The sequence below is a fragment of the Pyxicephalus adspersus genome, chromosome 4, assembly GCF_032062135.1.
Source record: "Pyxicephalus adspersus chromosome 4, UCB_Pads_2.0, whole genome shotgun sequence".
Classification (NCBI taxonomy): domain Eukaryota; kingdom Metazoa; phylum Chordata; class Amphibia; order Anura; family Pyxicephalidae; genus Pyxicephalus; species Pyxicephalus adspersus.
The window spans coordinates 108,621,770-108,635,758 of NC_092861.1; the positions used below are offsets into that span (position 1 = coordinate 108,621,770).

Genomic DNA, 13,989 nt, shown 5'->3' on the forward strand with positions numbered 1-13,989 from the left:
TACATCTATTCTTTTTTTTTGAATGTTTAATGAATTCATCCAAATTTTGTGCTAGTAATGACTATTATTTTTTTAACATGTTTAAAGCAATTAATAAACTAGAAAAAAAACACTTTTGATATTTAAACTATACACTCAAATACTCAAAGACCTGTGCTTTAAACACTTAGTTTATGTCTTCAAAAAATGTATTAGGGCAGAAACACTAAAATTCTATAAATCGATAATGTAAGGAAGAAGTTGTATTACAAATTATCAAGGATGTTAATTCAAAGAGTTAACATCAGCAGCAAATTACATTTTATAGCCTTACTGTGCCAAAATTAAACATATATATCTTAGAATTTAATCAGTTTTGCTAAGTCTTGTGAGGATTAATTGGTCTTTCAGTTGATTAAATCAGAGAATAGCAAACCTATGATTTCCACCTTAAACTATTATTTAACGGTTGGCCAATGCTACATTCAACATTTATACATTTGTTCCATTACAAAGTAAAACTAAAGAATAGAATTTCAATATTTAAGAAACCTTCTAAAATGCTATGTAGATATGGTACATACCTAATCTTGTAGTGCTGATATCTGCTTTTAGGCTGCTGTATTAAAGTAGTAAAAATTCAGTGCCCATTGGTAAACTTTGAACCAGAGAAGAAAGACAAAATTGGTAAAACATCTGGGAGACAGATGGAAACAAATAATCTGCAAACACTTTGTCGTTGGTATGGTTGTCCACTTATGATACGGGTAGTGTTTTTACCCTTTTGATTCACTTACAGATAGAGGTTATTTAAAACCTTTAAAACTATTTAAAACCCTTTACCAGGTAAAAATCACCCCCACCCTACTTCTAACCTATTTCTTGTGAGCTAAATTTCCCTTACCTAATAAAAGAAGACATACTCACTTAAATTTGCTGTTTAGGTCCCTTGACTGAGCTGCCTCTGGGTCCAAAGGAAGACTGATCCAGTACTGCAGATGCACCTGCCCTCCTTTGCTGACGCTTTTGCCACTGCCTCTATGTTACACGTGTTCCAAAGGTAAATGTTCAAAAATTCATGTTGTGCATACTCAATGATGGACATCTCAGATATAAATAACAATTTGGTTACTACAGCTTTATTGTGTTTGCCCAAATCTTAATGACCTCTTGGGCATAGATGTGATACCTCTCAGCGCTTGTTTTTCTAAATCAGTGTTTTTCAGCCAGGGTTCTGTAGAACCCCATGGTTACTACAGATCTTGCTAGGGGTTACTTGAGCAGTTTATGACTCTCTGGTCAGTTACAACTGACACCAATTTTCTTTTTGTCAATCTGTAAAGGTGACATTCTTCCCACTGGCCAGCAATGTAAGAGAGATTCCTACTGACCACAACAATAATGTACTGTGAGCTGTAGATAAATTAATTATAACAGGGGTTCCCTGAAGACATTCCAGGGAGCAATCCAGGTTTATGTTCTTCTGGAACATGAAACCTTGCTTTCAGGACAGTGACACAAAAAATTGATTCTCCTTTTCTGAACCAACCATATATCATGTTAATATATTTTAGGAAATGTTGTTTTGGGGGGAGTAAGGTTGCCAGGTTAGGAATGAGTCCAAGGAGGTTTGCTGTCCTTTAAGCAGCCATTGCTTGATGTGTCAGTTTCTGCAGTTACATTTACCTCGAGCAACATAGGCATTTACCATTACCTAGGTTGTTTTATTTAATAATCTAAATACCCAATTTAATTATTCAAACTGTAAAAATGTTTTAAACGGTTTAGCTTAAGGGAATATTGTTTACTTAGTTATTCAGTGATTACATGTTCTACTGATCAGTGTGAATCATTGCTCATTAATATTTTGGGACATATGCTTAGCAGGTTTATGACGTACCCCAGTTATGTAAGGGAACATGATAGTTGCATTCTTTGTGGCTTTAATTCTTTCTGAGATTCTGACTCAAAACAGGCATAAGAATTTAAAATGTGCATGCGTATTCCAGGTCTGAGCAAAAACTAAACTGTTGGATCTTCACAGTACCCAACATTAATAAAAGGAGAGGAATATGATGGAAGCCCCCTTTTCCATTAATTATAAGTTGTCTTTAATCTTGGCATACGTTCCTTTAGCAGTTGATGACCCTTTTAGATGTCTTTTGATTTTTTCATGCTTGATTTTTTCCCTGAGAGGGGGGAAAAACCCAGCAAACTATACTTTCACCTTTATATCACTTTGCTTTTTTGTGCATTTGTTTAGCAACATACCAGTGGGATTTATTTACCATACCAATGGGTTTTGTATGCTGCTATGAATGCACCCGTAAAATTGAAAGATGTACACTAATGTTTCTTTCATTTTCCTTTCATGGTGCATTTACGTGATAGTTTACAGAAACCATGGGTATACCAATGAGTCCCTATTGGTATCCTGCTTTAAATAAACCATGATACGAGAATTAACTGCCTTTTACCTGACAGTATAGGGAAACAGAAACATTCTCCATTTCCCATTTTATGACAATATTTCCAACTTGGACTTTTTAATACAATAACAACTAATCACAGAACATTGATATACTAAAGTAGTTTAGGCTCTGCTATGGATAATTCAGTTAGCTTAGCGAATGTGGTAAAAATTTACTTTGAAAAGAATACCCAGTCTGGCTGGAGTCAGTAGGGTTTCATTTTATTCACTAAGCTACATTTTTTTTTCTCTGTGGAAGACAGTATTCATCAATTTCAGGCGAACTTAGGAAAACAAAATCCCCAGTGTCTCATAGACAACCACACATTTTGTATATAAATGTACAAAATTCACAAAAAAATACTGACAGTTTATGAAAGTTTAAAAAGTTTATGAAAGTTGCAGTATATAAAGCAAAACTGTGTTTTGCCCATGTAGATCAGAAACAGGTCCACTTTAATGCCCCTATCCTGTCCTTTGAGGCATATACCAATCTTTCTTTCACTTCTACTGTTAAATTTAGCAGCCAAAAGTGAGCAATACCTCAGCTCAGAACTACTTATACATTATGTGCAGCTTAGAAGACTGTCTTCACTGTCTTAGTGACCCTGTCTTCATGTAACATGCTCTTCTATATCTTGCAAATATGTTTTCTTAGCATCAGGGGAGCAATGAAATAATCATGCTCTGCTCCTGATTAGGCAGCAGATCAATGTACAGGGATGTTAAAATTTGACGCATTTCTTCCACTGCAGTTGTGTTTTAAAATGTGGTTTATAGCCAAAAATTTTACTTTTTTTTTTTTTTACCTAGGGTAGCTAGCTATTCAATTTGCCACTGATTGAGTGCATTTTTTTTATATGATACTGAAAAGGTACAGGTTTGTAAGGTTAAGAGGAAGGGGATGCAAGCTGTATGCAGTTAATGATTTTGGTATACATTGGAAGGCAAAGAAGATACAGATGTAGAGGGAGAAAGGGGTTCTAGCTGTAGAAGATGAAGTGTGCAGATTGGGATGTAGGGTAAAGGACTGCAACAGATAAAACTGCTTAGCCTAAAAAGTGGGGTGAAGAGATGCAAGTTTTTGATGAAATTAAAAGTTTTTCGTACAAGATAATGGAGTATTGCTGATTGTGGAAAGTGAAAGTTAACTAAAAAAGTGAAGTAACTTAAAAATAAATAGATTATTGTACAGGTGTCAGTTCATCCTACAGTAAAACAAATGTTCCTATGTTGTTTAGTTTGCTTTGAGCAATAAAGTCTGCTTGCATCCAGTACAGTACATTCATGGGGAACCTTATTATACATGATTGCTGAAGTTGCTTTTGAATAGTAGCTTTCTGGGTTGGTAAATATTTTTCTCTTACATATCTCTCCTGTAGAGAAATATCCAATCATTTCTCAATTTCACAGTAAGCAGAGTTCCCTTTAAAAATGACAAAAGCTTTTATAACCCTTATGTAAAAGCCTAAGCTTACAGGGCCAGATGTGTCCTTTTTCTCCCTCTAGGTTAACCCATTTGTGTTTACCCCTTTTCTACTCTAGTCAGCAAACACTACCTTAGTATGACATACCAAGATCAGACATTTAGGGCTTATGATACCGTAGCTAGGGACAGATGTTTACAAAAGTATACCTTAACCCAATGGGCCTAATTATTAAAGTTCTCCAAGGCTCAAGAGAATACTATTTTATCAGTTAACCTGGTGATTCAGCAAACCTGGTATAGATTTCCTAAAAGTCATTTGCTTTTTATTAGCAAATGTTTTCAATCCTTGACCAGACCCATTCCAGGATCACCCAGCTTCACTGATTAAAGTGTATCCCCTCCAGCCCTGGAGAGCTTTAATAAACCAGGCCCAATGAGTAAAGGATCAAGGGAGGTACATTTCCATTCCCCTAATAGTTTAAGTCTACACAGCCAGAATGAATAAAAACAGAAAGTACGCAAAAAAACACACAAAATATATGCAGAACAGAGACTTTGTGAACCCAGTCCAATGGCACCAGTAGAAAGTCTGGAAACTTTATTTTATTGTACAAATAAATATCAATGTGTGGGTGACAAGAGACAAAACAATTCCTGACATTTGTTTACATTTAAACTACGTAGATAGGAAAAGAAAATACACCTCCCTTAAGATATATGGCTCAAGCTAGATCAGCAATTTTTCCCTTCAATGACCCCAGCTAGATCAGCTATTTTAACCCTTCAGGGACTTTAAAGGCAAACGTTTTACATCAATTTCCAATAATTACCAATTCACATATTAAAATGTCTAACTTTAATATAAATCTTTAAAATCAATGAATTACACATACAATTCTTATACAGTTAACATATATCGTGTGCAACTAAAAACATGACTATTAAAACCTTGCCCACTTCCTCAGGAGGGCTTAGGTTCTATATTTAAGAAAAAAATACAAATTATGAGCGAATACATCAAAAGATAAGGTTAGTATGTTAGAATGTAAGTGTAAAGTCTTCATTTTTTGAAAAGTTTTTTCATGGTGGATCGGCACTATATAGATACAGTTGTTCTCACAGCATATTGCACAATATGGGGATAGAAATTTATGCATGTAGTAAGGTCTTGGGTTATACACATTTTGCGTAATTGGTAGTTAGTGGTGTTTGGAGTAGATTGCACATAAATTTAAGTAGACTGCACATAAGTTATAATTATTATTGGATTCACCAGGTTGTCATAAGTTATATAATGAGATATGACTTATACTCACTTTGTTTTTGTATATTGATGGATGGATACTCTATTGGTTTTCTTTTTCTTTTGGAGTTGATTAATATTAAAAAAACATGTATGTATACACTTTGATTTGGTCAGGTACATATATGATTAGGTTTTGGGCTGATGCACTTCTCTTTGCTGCCTTGTCCCATCTGTTCTACAACCTCTTGATATTTGAGGGGTTAAATTATCCTAACCTAATTGTGCTGAGAGAAAAAAGGCAACTTTTTATGCCTCAACTTGAATAAAATTGCACATCTTTACCTAAATAATTGCTGTTGTTTCACTTTTTTTAATCCAATCTGTCCTATGAGCTCCATATCTGCCCCTGACTAACAGTACAGCAAATGGTGCGTTGGCAAGCCCTATGGTCCCTTTTAGTATTTTTAAACTCCTCAATTTCCCTCATCAGCAGTAATGAATTTATTTAATTCTTAACTAGCAGCAAGCACTGTCTGACTCTTTATACTTTTATAATGCAAACCAAGTGTCATGGTTTCCCCAGCAGAATCAGAAAAGAGACCAGTTTTGACAGCATACAATGAAAAGACCTAAAAAGTCTGGAACAATTGAAATGCATTTTGTGTACAATATTAAATAATTGTAGCAAGCCTAAACACAGTGCAAAACAACCCATAAACATTTTGTAAAAGCAAGCAATACACAACTGTTTTCAACAAGCTGGGACAGGGTGTGCACTGGCTTTATACAACTAACAGCAAGCAATAACAGGGACAAAGCAAGGACTAGATATAAAGGAAAAGTGGCCAAAGCACCAGCAAGGTTACAGGTACGAGTCCAGGTCCAATGTTTAAGCAATGAGGCATGTGAAGGCAGAATAAATAAACTTATTGATAGTAGTCACAAGTGTTTTTTTAGCACAGAGTTGAATTTGCAGCATAACATCTAATGATTACAAGTGGAAGCATATGCAAGAGACACTATACCCCAATTTCACCAGCAGGCTACATAGGAGAGTTACTGATGTCAACATTTTTTGGAAATACATCTTGCTTTATAATAGGGTGAAATCTTCTTTAAAACTCTTTTTCCAACCATATTAATCATGCTCCAAACCTTGACATTTTCAAAACTTTTTTTCATTTTTTGCTGAAAGACACATTTGTATTGTACTTTGGAACTCATTTTAGTACTTTGGAAGATGATGATGATGTAATAAAAATAAAAAACAATAATATTTATGTTTTCTGTCACCCATCAGCCTCCAGCGCCTCCCCCATCTGCATTGTGTGCTCTGGCACCACCTCTCCTATTGTTGACATTATTTTATTTTTTTGAAGATCCCCCCACCCATTCACATTCTTTTGTTATTATATAACGTATTAACAAGCACTGTACAAATAAATAGGGGGGTTGCAAATGACAGACAGATACAGACAGTGACACAAGAGGAGGAGGGCCCCCAAGAGCTTACAATCTAGCTCCTTATCATGCATACAAATTTTCCCTCAATATCTTTTTTGATTATATCTTCACAAATTCTCACCACACTGCACTCTGATCTCTCTCAATTAGAGGTGTTCAGATAGTTTGTTGCAGTAAAATCCAATTCAGGTTTTGCAATTCTGACCTTGGATAGAAACTCAGAACTGTTTTTTCTCATGGGAATATCATTGAATGGCAAGTGACCTCATTGGCAATCCTCCATTTTGTTTCTCTGTCACTGCTAACATTCAAAGAAGTATATAAACAAAAGCTCCAGTAAAAAGAGTCTGAATAAATGCATTCATGGTGTGTTATTTTTCAAACATTTAATTAGCTAGTATATCGTTTTCCCCCTATACAGGTTAAAGTGTTTTGTTCTTTTGAATTGTATATACCGGGTAATTTGCTCTTTAATGATCTTTTGTGTATGATTGTTGGCTGTAAGTAAATGGTGATGTGTTCTTATGCAAAGGTTGTTACAGCTTGTTCCAGGACATGCCACTAGGGGTGACTCTATAAGGAGTCTTGTAAATAAGAGTGTGAGTAGGTGATCAGGGTGGAGGATAAGGGAGTTTTATGTTCAGAGCACAGATTGCTGTTACATTCATATATATGGATGGGAAAGTCTTCCAGTGAATGTGTTATGGGGAAGAGGTGCAAAATACCCTAATACAAAAATACCAAAAAAAATTAAATGCTAGGACGTCTTTACTAGATAGTTAAATACCTACTCACACGAATGACTTTGTGACATAGTAATTAGTACTTTTTGCAAGCAAATAATTGCCAGCATATCAAAATGCTATGCATCTTTTAGAAACTGGGCGCTTTGCTACTAACAAAGAAATCATTCTCTACATGACCAGTTTTAATGTGATTTTATTTACTACATAATGGGCCTTTTTTTAAAAATAATTGTTATAAGGTAGACTAATATGAAAGTCATTTAAAATAGTAGGCAAAAATATATGCAAGCTTACAATTTATACAATAACTAACGCCGTATTTTAAACTTGTTTTATTCAGTATTAATTACAGTTAAAAACAAACAAGATAAAATGAATGCTTAGGGAATGATGAAAGTTCCTCTATAACATTGTTACTATTTGTAATGTTCCATTTCCACTATTGCCCCTTCAGGACATATCATTTCACTTTCTGTTGTGCTCTATTATAGGTAAATGAGCTATTAGATTTAGTGGAGAGCATCTAATGATAACTCTGGAAAATATCAATGTTGAAATACTTCTCCAATATATGTTATTTCCCAAGGCCCCATAATGTTGATTACATCAATTTTTATTGTGTTTTTAAAAGTGTTTTTAAGGACAGGTATTGGAAGAAAAACTAAATTTTAATATTTTCTTTTATATCATACTAGTCTTAATAACTACATGCAGGTGTACAAGGGCCCTGAGCTACATCTGAACTAGAAAGAATAATGACATGCTTATATAAAAGAGGCCATGTGGAAAACACCTTTCTGACTACTTCTATTAGGTAAGATCTAAGCACCTTTTTCTGGGCAGTAATATTTTCTATTGCCATACTTATTATTATTATTATTATTAATAATAATATTATTATTAAACAGGATTTATATAGCGCCAACATATTACGCAGCGCTGTACAATAAATAGGGAGTACTTATTCTGTCAGAACGTTTTTGGTGGTGCAGTGGGTATTAGAAATACTTTAAGCAGCAGGTAGTCCTAACTGTAATGCATTATTCAAAAAGTTGTTGAGCATTGAAGGGGTATTGCTTCCTCGATTCCTCTAGTTTGATGCCTTGTTCTAGTGCCTAAAACTATGGCGCCATCGTTGAATTTGACGCCCCTGCCACTTTGACAGTGTGGTCAATTTTGCACATAAATCTGTGTGTTGTTGGGTTTGGGGAAACTATTTTGTGACAACTTTAGTTTTGTGGTCTTCATATTTTTTGTCGCCTTGTCCCTCTTTGTCTGGTAGACACTGCTACCTCCCTTAGGCCATCAGCTCTGCAACATTTTGCCAGCCAAGCTCATCGCCCTGCCAAGTTATTTTTTCAATGTATGATTGTGACAGATGTTCAATCTTAGATTTACACTATTTTATGTTGTCTCTCTTGTTCTGTATTCTCAGCTCCCTTCTTATCTTTCCCCTCTTTTTCTTTTCCCTACTGAGGCCCGGCTGGGAGGAACGCCTATCTGGAGATCTTGGGGAATCTTGGGGAAGTGAGCAGCCCTTTTGTTCCTTCCATTATGAGGGCTTGACACTCCTCAAAAGCAGATATCATATGCCTGCAAGAAACACATTTTTTTCAACAAACTTTCCCTAAATATTTTAACTCTCCATCCCCTACAGTTTATATGGCTAACTCTGATACTAAAAGAAGGCGTGTTTTGATAGTGTTCGAAAACTCTGCCTCTTTCCTATATAAAAACATGGTTTCTGATTCAGTGGGTTGATTTCTACTTCTAGCAGGTTATCTTAATGATGCTTTAATTAATGTAGTATCATATTATGCACCTAACTCTAATCAGATAGAATTTTTTACCCAATTACTGCGTGTGGTCAGTACCCATGGTGAGGGCGCTGTTGTGCTATGCAGTGATTCAAAAATGATGCTCATTTCTGCTTTGGATAAAAGAGGGCCCTCTTTGACATCTTCTGCATTGTCACTGCGTACCTTGCTTTCCCAGCACTCTCTAATCGACTGTTGGTGAGTCGCACACTTTTCTCACCCAGACCAAATCTTCTCAGAAATAGACAGTGTTTTTGTGACAACTCCCTCTCTTCCATGGGTCTCCTCCAGCAGGATAGTGCCCATCCCATGGTCTATGCACCACACAGTGTTAACATCCTTCTCATCTCTGTATCAAAACCCCTGGGCTGTAACTGGTCTCCTAATGTTTCAATTTTGAGTGACCCGGAGTATTTCCAGAAACCGCAATCATCTTTACAGGAATATTTTACTCTGAACCCAACCCCTTCCTTATACAACCTGCTTTTACAACTTGCTTTCCAGCTTAAAAAAAGAAAGTAACTCTCTACTTTTCCAACTAGAGTAAGAATACGTGTCCCTGTTGGATCAATGAAGTCTGACCCGAACCCAGAGCTAAAAAACAATTGGAAAACAAAAGAACTAAATTAGATCTTTGCTTAACCCATCGAGAAGACAAACAATTCATATGCGCTAAACATAAATTTTAAGTTAAAGGCAATAAGTCAGACTCCCTCTTAGCTAACGACTTAGGAACCTGAACCCCTCCTTCCAACCTTTACAATTGAAAATAGGGCCTAATATTTTAACTTAGTAATGTACAATCTTTTGTAAAAAGATTTCCTAAGCACCTATCCCGCCTATTTAGTAATCCTGGATCCTTTAGCCTGCGCAGTCATGGATCCTTTAGCCTATTTCCACTATCTTACTGCCAGATTTGCACCAAACTCTCCGTACTGCACTAGAGGCCACTATAACAAATATGGAGACCATGGCAACTTTGAAGTCACACAAAAAACAAAAACATTCAGGACCAGACAGGTTATTGGCCTATTGGCCTATTACAGTTGGCCTATTACAGATACAGATTTATAGACACCCTTGCTCCTCATTTCACTAAATTTTTAATCACCCACTTTCTAGAGGTACAATGGGAAGGGACACACTAACAGCAGCTATTTGTATGCTGCCCAAGCCAAAAACAGACATAATAGCTTGGTCCAATTATAGACCAATCTAAATTTGGATATGAAGATACTGGTCAAAATATTATCTACGCCCCTCAACAAACAAATAAATGGCCTTGTTGGACGGGACTAAGTTGGTTTCATTGCTAGACCTCAAACAACAGATAGTGTACGTAGGCTTTCTGCTGGCCCTGGAAAGAACTACTGCCCCAAGAGGTGCTTGAAATATCCCCTCCTTTACGCTTGCTGGCATGTATGGCATAATACTAAGGCATTCAATTAAACTGAAAAGCGAACCCTTGCTTTTTCTTCTTTTGTGGGGAAACGCAGATTTGCCCTGGGTCTGGCAAATACTAACAAAGACAGATAGCCCAAAGGTTGCATTTTATGCTTTTAGAATCTTTTGTGAACCCCCAGAGTAAAAGGCCCCTATCTTTTGAAGCAGTCTGGACTCTTTATGCCTTCCTGAGGATCAGCCCATTCATCTATTTGCAAATCAGATCATACATTACAATGATTTTAACACATCTGTCAGACGCAGACTGGAAAACTCACTAGACAAACTTTTTGCAAGTCTTAATCCAGTGAAACGCGCAATAGCGGACATTTATATTAGATAAAAAACTGATGCCATTTATGAAGTTAGAAGAACAGGTTTAAGCAGATGGAGTGAATTCTTTCCCAAAAGAACACCATCAGACACCTTGACTGATTTCAGTGCCTAGAAAGTGCTCTCATTCTCCAAGCACAGGGAAATTTAACTTAAATTACACCATGGGGCATACATATCCCCGTACAAGTCCTTTCAAGTCCTTCCTCATGTTGTCCTAAATGTGGGGCTGAAGGGGCTAATCTTTATCATGTGTTCCTTTTGGAAACTAGTGACGTCATTCACCCTGCAAAATCTAGTGAACCATTTTACACTTACCCCAGCATTGGCACTGCTTGGAACGTTAAACTCCTTTCCATAATTTCACTGATTCACTGGCACAGAAAACTATTTTTTTTTTTCAGATTTTTTTTTCAGATGGATTAGTTAGAAGCATCACTAAGGAAAGAAAGGTTAATAGATTTTTTAAACTGTGGGAATCCTATATTGCAACATTGCCAATAGACAACAGGAAACGTATTCCTGCCACGTTCAAACACACCACATACCTGATCCGCCGATAACCACCTAATACTGTATGAATGAGACCCCCCACATGGTTTATAATCAATAAAATATTAGCAGGTTAGAGGAATGTGTATTTACACTAAGACTGAAAATGATAACAAAAAACTGGTACAGTATATCTTTGATTGGTCGATGCGATATGTGTATGGTTTGAATATGATTGTATGTTTAACTGTTAGAATTCCAGATCCTGTAATCTACAAATTTTACTGTTATAAATTGTTGTTATCTATGCTTTCTTACAAAACAAAATATAGCTTTCAACACTGTTCTTTGGTTCTAACTAATGTTTGTATTACAAAAATGGGAGTTTGGTCGAAATTTTATAGGTTGGAACGAGGCTCTGTACACTAATCTCCATGCCTTCCTACAATATCTGGGGTTTCGCTCCTTTACATTCTATATATCCTCGGGGGGTACTGGGCAGGGGTTTCCTCTTCCGCCCCTCCTGTTTGCCCTGACCATAGAACCCCTAACCTTAGCAGTACGTGACCATCCAAACATCAGAGGCCTGGAATTAGCAGGCTACCATCATAAAATTAGCTTGTTTGCTGATGATGCACTACTGATCATTTTCAACCCCTGATTTGTTTACCCAACCTCCTGGCAATGCTGGCCTTCTTTGGGGTATCAGGTCTCTAAATTAATCATAATAAATACTCGGCACTGAATATCAATCTGACGGACTGTGTAGTCTCCCACCTTAGAGAGTATTTCCCTCTTCGCTGGGAGGCATCTAAATTGTTAAATTTGGGTGTTTAAATAACGGCTTCATATGACACACTCTTTAGAGCAAACTATTCAAGTCTTATCCGGCAGGCCAGGTTGCTTGTAGAAACTTGGGAAAGGTACCAGATAATATGGTTAGGGTGCATAGCGGCGGGGAAGATGACACACTTGCCTAAGTTCTAATGTCCATATCGGGTACTTCCGATATCAGTCACTTCCCACTACCTACACATAATGCAAAGCCTTATTCAAATTTATCTGGGATAATAACAGGCTGCATATCTTTAAGCAGGCCTTATTTAAATTGAAGAAGGAAGGGGGACACCCTGTACATTATATGTACAATTACTAAGTGGCAGCCCAATTTGCTAATCTCTCGGTATACCACGCTGAGACAGATGTGCCCCTGTGGGTAGCTATTGAAGCAGCAGAAGTACTACTTCCCCCAATAGATGGTCTAGTATGGGTCTCATATGAGTTTCGTGGACATATTTCCAAACCAGTGTTAATACACACATTGCACATTTTGGACAGGTACAAGCAAACAGGTGGACTAATGTCCCCTCATGCTCCCTTTGCACCCTTATTTCATAACCCGTCTTTTCCTCCTAGTGTAATGTATATAAGTAATCTTTCCCTGTAATGAAAAATTAGCTTCCAAACCACATGTCTGTGTAACTAATTAGGAACTGGATCTACAAACTAGACTCGACCCTGAACTGTGGCAATCAATATGGGACCACACAGCTCCTCCAACAGCACTGCTATTGAGGCAAATTATAAATTGCTCATCTAATGTCACATGGTACCTGCAAGGCCCTGTAAATTTCCAAGCACTTCCACCAGAATGTGGTTCAGAGGGTGTTCATCCAAAGGCACACCGTTTCACACCTGGTGGGAATGTCTGAAGATACGCAGATTTTGTATTGTTATATATTAGTTGTGTATACGGTGCTGGCTGGATCTATACCAAAAGACCCTAAGGTCACTCTAATAATGTCAGGGTTTCTACCAACAGAAACAGGAGGGAGACCAGCAATGGCAGCATACATTATAAAGCCTCAAGTCAGGGATAAGTTAAAGCAAACCTAAAAGTTTTACTTTACATAAAAGGGTAGGGTTTTTTTAAGTTCAACACCCTTTTTTTTAAAAAAATAGGATGGGAGCGAAAAGCCTCCCGGGATACCTACGTCAAGCATGCTGGGAGGCTGCTCCCTCTGCACAGGTCCTGATCTTGGGAGATCAGAAGGAGCCCTTTCATCAATAGAAAAAAATTGCCGATCTCACACATGCGCAAGGAGGTCAGCAATCTTTTTTTTCCAATCTAATTCACCCAATCTCGCGCCTGCACAGTGCAAGATTGGATGACATAGGAAGAAGAACCCAGAAGATGTCGGCACCCAGTACTGCCTCTGCGCCGGGCCGGGGATGGCTACTGGGACGACGCAGGACCTGATGGAAGAAACTACTCCGGTCAAAAGGAAAATATCTTAGTATCTTACAAATGAGAAAATGTCTGCTGTTTTGAATGAAAATTTGGGAGCCGCGGATAAAACAATATTTGACACCTGACTTTGACTGGTCCCTACTAAAGATTTAATTTCCTGTCCTGTGTCATTACAATTGATTGCAACTGCGGATTTGCAGTGTCAATTGCAATTCAGCAGATTTTTTTAGACCTTACCCCCCAGCCGGACCATTCCTTCCCCTCTCTTTCTTTTCACCCATCCTCTGTCGTGATGTCTCTGTTTTTGTAATTTATTTTT

At 37.1% G+C, this 13,989-nt stretch overlaps 1 long non-coding RNA gene across 1 annotated transcript in view; it reads left to right on the plus strand.

Annotated features, from left to right (window-relative positions):
- Positions 1–13,989, plus strand: part of LOC140330111 (uncharacterized) — a 72,280-nt gene that overhangs the window by 48,568 nt on the left and 9,723 nt on the right. The window contains exon 5 of the long non-coding RNA XR_011920627.1: positions 924–1,039. This is a non-coding gene — a long non-coding RNA (uncharacterized lncRNA). The remainder of the gene's footprint in view (positions 1–923; positions 1,040–13,989) is intronic.